General features: G+C 41.0%; 1 protein-coding gene across 1 annotated transcript in view; it reads right to left on the reverse strand.

Moving 5' to 3' along the window:
* Nucleotides 1-6232, reverse strand: part of FAM71D (family with sequence similarity 71, member D) — a 33982-nt gene that overhangs the window by 25977 nt on the left and 1773 nt on the right. The window contains exon 2 of the mRNA XM_010846737.1: nucleotides 2245-2329. The gene's annotated coding sequence lies outside the window, so the exon portion shown is untranslated. The remainder of the gene's footprint in view (nucleotides 1-2244; nucleotides 2330-6232) is intronic.

Raw genomic sequence — 6232 nt, forward strand, 5'->3', positions numbered from 1 at the left:
TTTTTGTACAGTTCTTCTGTGTATTCTTGCCATCTCTTCTTAATGTCTTCTGCTTCTGTTAGGTCCATACCATTTCTGTCCTTTGTCAAGCCCATCTTTGCATGAAATGTTCCTTTGGTATCTCTGATTTTCTTGAAGAGATCCCTAGTCTTTCCCATTCTGTTGTTTTCCTCTATTTCTTTGCATTGATTGCTGAAGAAGGCTTTCTTATCTCTTCTTGCTATTCTTTGGAACTCTGCATTCAGATGTTTATATCTTTCCTTTTCTCCTTTTTTTCCCTTCTCTTCTTTTCACAGCTATTTGTAAGGCTGCTGTAAAGAGCAATATTGCATAGGAACGTGGAATGTCAGGTCCATGAATCAAGGCAAATTGGAAGTGGTCAAACAAGAGATGGCAAGAGTGAATGTTGACATTCTAGGAATCAGCGAACTGAAATGGACTGGAATGGGTGAATTTAACTCAGATGACCATTATATCTACTACTGCGGGCAGGAATCCCTCAGAAGAAATGGAGTGGCCATCATGGTCAACAAAAGAGTCCGAAATGCAGTACTTGGATGCGATCTCAAAAACAACAGAATGATCTCTGTTCGTTTCCAAGGCAAACCATTCAATATCACAATAATCCAAGTCTATGCCCCAACCAGTAACACTGAAGAAGCTGAAGTTGAATGGTTCTATGAAGACCTACAAGACCTTTTAGAACTAACACCCAAAAAAGATGTCCTTTTCATTATAGGAGACTGGAATGGAAAAGTAGGAAGTCAAGAAACACTTGGAGTAACAGGCAAATTTGGCCTTGGAATACGGAATGAAGCACGGCAAAGACTAATAGAGTTTTGCCAAGAAAATGCACTGGTCATAACAAACACCCTATTCTAACAACACGAGAGAAGACTCTATACATGGACATCACCAGATGGTCAACACCGAAATCAGATTGATTATATTCTTTGCAGCCAAAGATGGAGAAGCTCTATACAGTCAGCAAAAACAAGACCAGGAGCTGACTGTGGCTCAGACCATGAACTCCTTATTGCCAAATTCAGACTTAAATTGAAGAAAGTAGGGAAAACCACTAGACCATTCAGGTATGACCTAAATCAAATCCCTTATGATTATACAGTGGCAGTGAGAAATAGATTTAAGGGCCTAGAACTGATAGATAGAGTGCCTGATGAACTATGGAATGAGGTTCGTGACATTGTACAGGAGACAGGGATCAAGACCATCCCCATGGAAAAGAAATGCAAAAAAGGAAAATGGCTGTCTGGGGAGGGCTTACAAATAACAGAGAGGATGGAAAACAATAATCAGCCACATTTATTTAGTTCTTGCTTTGTGGCACGCTATAACAGCTTTATGTGTGCTATCTCATTTGATTCTAAAAGCAATATGAAGCAGCATTATTAAGATGCTCATTTTATACATCATGAGGCTTGGAGAGGGAAAATAACTTAGCCGAGCTTTTAAGTCCCCACATCACGAATCAGAACCTCTCAGACTGATGAGAGGAGTTTATGTCATTGCCTACGGTTCAGTCCTGCCTTGAGTGCTTGGAAAGATGGACAGGAATAATAATACAAGGAAGAAGGAAGTGAGAGGTTGGAGGAGGGAAGATGGATGAAAACATCAATTGGATTATTGGGGGCCTAAATATATGGGGATCTCCTAGGATATGACAAGAAATCATAAGAAAAGCATACTTTCAGATGAGAGAAAGGATGACAGAGGAAGGAAAGCAAAGGTCAGCAGGCTTTCAGGTCAGGGTCATCAGCAATATCACAGCAGCTATTCACCCTCCATTTCCCAGAGCAAGTGTCATGTCACTTTCATCCCTCTCAGCCCAGACAGACTCTCTTCTGCCAGTTCCCATGTCGCTGCCTGAGGTCTAGAAGCGTTGATCCCTAAAAGCAATGTCTTTGGTACAGCGTCTTATCTTTCCCAGAAGAGGAAAAGAGAAAAAGAAAGCCTGGAGGGACTCCCTGGTGGTCCAGTGGCTAAGACTCCATGTTCCCAATGCAGGGGGCCCAGATGTGATCCCTAATCAAGGAACTAGATCTCACACGCTGCAACTAAGAGTCTGCATGCTGCAACCAAAGTATCCCATATACCGCAACTAAGACCTGGTACAGCTAAAAACAAAAAAGAAAAGCCTGAGAAGGAGAGCTAAAGGCAGAGAGATCAAGAGAAGTAGTTCCATGTGGTCCCCTCCTAACCCCCATATGCACCATCAACTCTTACCTCAACTCAGGGCCAAGCCACAATCCTTTTGGAGGCAAAGTTTTAACTCACTTCAGTTTGGGCTTCCTCTTTTTCATGATGAAGTCTTTTGTGAAGGAAACAAAAATGGAAAATAAGGCATATATAAAGGAAGAAAATGTCAACACTAATCCTTACTTTCATTTCACACATGAGATCCATGCCTTAGAAAGAGTTTCATTAACTCTATCAGTGGTCAGAGAGCTCCTGTCTATATTTGAGCTGAGCTGTTTTCGATGGTCTTGATCATGGCTTTCGGTGAGTAGAGCCAGACAATCATGAGTATGTAGCTTGCAGCAGGCCTGAAACTGCCAAATAAGTGAAATCGTGGGTTCCTATAGTCAGTGAGGATATTTGATAATATGAGGTGGCTAGTAATATAGACTCAAATAACCATTGTGCAATGTAGGGTCCTGAGAAGCCTGGATATTTCTTCCTATAAAGAGCCAGAGCACCCTATTCAGCCCTCTAGATTCCCAACTGGTAGTTGTGTATATGCATACACTTACACAGGCTCATCTCACCACTTCATCACTAGTGTGTAGTTCTTATGCCATATATTGAGAATCACTGTAGACAATCCTTTTTCCTCTCCATAAAATTCTGAAGTAACCCCCTTCAGGAATACTTGGGACCAGACCAACTACAAGTGTAATTGCTCTCAGAACTCAAGTGCTGTAAGACCAGCGTGGAAACTGGTGTGGTGGGGATATAAAGGATTCTGGAGTCAGACACGAGGTTCGTATTTGGGCTCTGTCACCGGCTCCTTTGTGACCCTGGCATGTTACTTAACATCTCTGAGATTAATTTCCTCATCTGTACAATGAGGATAAAACCATCCGCCTCAACTCAGTGTTGGGCCCACCGGACACAATGATGCTTAAAAAAACACTGACCAGCATGCCTACCACACAGGGAGCACCTGCATGGTGCTCACACTGATGCACCACACCTGACCCCGCGTCCAGAGGTACACTCTCCCCATTGTTTGCTGGACTGGGTTCCTTCTTGATCACCGTTAGTTTCATAGTTCCCAAGTTTCATTCATTCTACGGAATGCATTTTTCCTCAGCTTAAAAACTGAAATGGAGTATGTCTTGTGATCACTCTTCACAGGGTGTGTGTGTGTGTGTGTGTGTGCAGGGGGGAAAGAATCTCCTGGTGGTTGTCACTTGGCTGCATATGTCATGGTTGTTCATGTTAAATTATATACAAAGGTTGTACTACCTGGGTTACATTTAATTGCCATTTAAAATGTGATCTTAATGAATATCTTGGAGTCTCTTGTTGACCCTTTCTGGTAAGATTAAGAAAGTTTCAGTGTGAAACTCGAAGAATGCACATCAGAGGCTTGGAAGAAGGCCCCAGAGACTAGAGTGGAGCACTCCTCTAAGAAACAGAGGGTGAGGGCACAGAGGGTGATAGATAAATACCATGTGGAAAATTCCAAGCTGTAAGAAAGCACTGAGTTATATAAGTAGCTGCATTTTTCTTTCTCATTGGCCCATAAAATAATATGTTATAAACGATGGATTTTAGATTTGATAAAATGTAGTAGTTGACTCTTGCTCATCCAGAAGTGGGTGATAAAGTGCACATTAAAAAAAAATCACTCTGACAAAGTGGCAACATCCACAGGTTGGAGGGTGTACCTGCTGTGCACAAACGCATACTATTCTGTATAGGCCCTGTGGCCCTTTCCCAGTGCAGTCATTTATGTGGCTCCCAGAAACCCTGGATATGAGAAAAAAGCCTCCAGAGGGCAAATGATCTCTCAGGGGAACAAGAGCAGCTTGAATCCAGGGCCACCGAGAGGGAGGAGAGAATAGAGGAAGGAAGGGTTCCAGGGGACTGGCCACCAAGAGCAGGCCTGGCCTCTCGCATCCCCTTTGAACCGTGGAACAAAGGGTGGGATCAGCCAAGGAGCAGGAAATGAAATAGACTCTTTTATCTTCTCTGATGTGATACGATTTTTGAAAATTGTTTGTTGCTAAGCACTTGTTCTGGAAATGCTTTGGTACTTTTGGATTATGCGTATGGCTGGTAAATGTGTGTGAATGTTAACTAGTTTTGCTGTAACTGTGGTTTGAGATTAACACTTTGTACACCAAAGCCCCCATCCCTAATCTCTTCAGTTATCTCGGTTAATTAGTCGGGACAGCAGTATTTAACAATTCCTAAAGTGTATGAATTCTTCTGTGAAACCAGTTGTATGGCTGTGCACGCACACAACACATTTTGTCAGTGCTTCAAAAGCAGGGTCAGCTGCTTACTAGGCTTACTCTTAATACCTAAAGATAGTATTAAAGTTTTGGTATAGCTCTGTCTATATCAATATATATGTATTTCTCTCTCTCTATATATATATCCATAGACATATATACCCTATATCTGTAAAACTAGAAGTTTTAAAATTGTTTCATATATGTAATATATACTAATATTTTCCCATGACATTAAATATCAGTATTTTTTTAAAAAAACAGCAGTAGTTACTAATCATAGTGTGGACCTGTATGGAACATCACAATCTCCTGTAAGATTTACCAGAACAAATTGCACCCAATGGTTCAACTGGTGTTTGGGAAAAGATTTTCCCTCAAAGAGCAGTAGATGACTCTAGGTTCACCCTCTGAAGGGCCCCCGTGCTCTGCTGCGCTTTCTCATGGGGGGATCACGACGAGCAGCCGCTCATAGACCCCAGCGTCTTAGCCAAAGAGCAACCCTTTCAGAAATAATGTGATTAACTCTGGTGATTCACAATAACTCTAAGTTGTGTAGGCTGGGCTTTCACAGGTGGCTTTTGTCTTTCTAATAATTTTATCCATGGATAGGTTTTCCAAATAGTTTTATTGAGATATAATTTATGTACCATCAACTTCACTCATTTAAAGGGTTAGTAAATTCGCTGATTTTTGGTGCGTTTACAGAGTTGTGCAGTTGGCACCATAATCTCCGAATCTTACTTTTAGAACATTTTCATCATCATCCATGGATAACGTTTTAGTCAGGATAAATGTAAAACATGAATAATGCATTTATCTCTCTCTTGGATCACGCTGTGACTGTTGAATTGTCAGAGTGAATCATGTGAACATGGCCCTGATAATGAAAAGTCAGAGCAGAGCTGTTGTGGGGGAAATTGGCAAAAGCTGAATATTAATAAGCTGAACATTTATAGATTCTATGAAAATATTTTAAGAGTAAAAGAAGACTATTTATGCAAATTCTTTATGAAAGTTGATACTCTTTTGCTTTACTACTATTACATGTGCAGTAGAGGTCTGTCTACAACATAGAAGTCAAGTAAAAATAAATTTTAGTATTAAAAATAGCTTAATCACATTAAAGGGTCAATGAATGTATGGATTATGGCTTTACAATCAATATGTGCTGAATTAATGTGTGAATTAAAGCAGAGAAACAAAGTAGGGTTGCTATAGGCCACCGTGGAAACACTAGCGTCATTTCACAGATTCACAGAACGCTTTGTTATATTATATTGTACAAGGATGGTGCATTAGTTTTCACCATCTAAGTTTATATTTTTTCCAATAATCTATGCCTTTCACCAGGCCCATTAAATGTCTTATACATCTAATTAAGCAAGTGAGATACGGAATGATATTACAGAGAAAGTTGTTTTGTGTGTTGTGGAGCGAGGACAACATAAAGGAATCGAGTTCTATTTGAGATGAACCCTACTTTATCCTACCACTTGCAGATTCTTTGCATCCCTTATTTCTTTTAAAAAACCAATATAATATTGTAAAGTGCTGCTGCTGCTGCTGCTAAGTCACTTCAGTCGTGTCCGACTCTGTGAGACCCCGTAGACGGCAGCCCACCAGGCTCCCCCGTCCCTGGGACTCTCCAGGCAAGAACACTGGAGTGGGTTGCCATTTCCTTCTCCAATGCATGAAAGTGAAAAGTGAAAGTGAAGTCGCTCAGTCGTGTCCGACTCTTAGCGCTG

The sequence above is a fragment of the Bison bison genome, unplaced genomic scaffold (genome assembly GCF_000754665.1).
Source record: "Bison bison bison isolate TAMUID 2011002044 unplaced genomic scaffold, Bison_UMD1.0 scf7180017864239, whole genome shotgun sequence".
In the NCBI taxonomy this organism is placed as follows: Eukaryota; Metazoa; Chordata; class Mammalia; order Artiodactyla; family Bovidae; genus Bison; species Bison bison.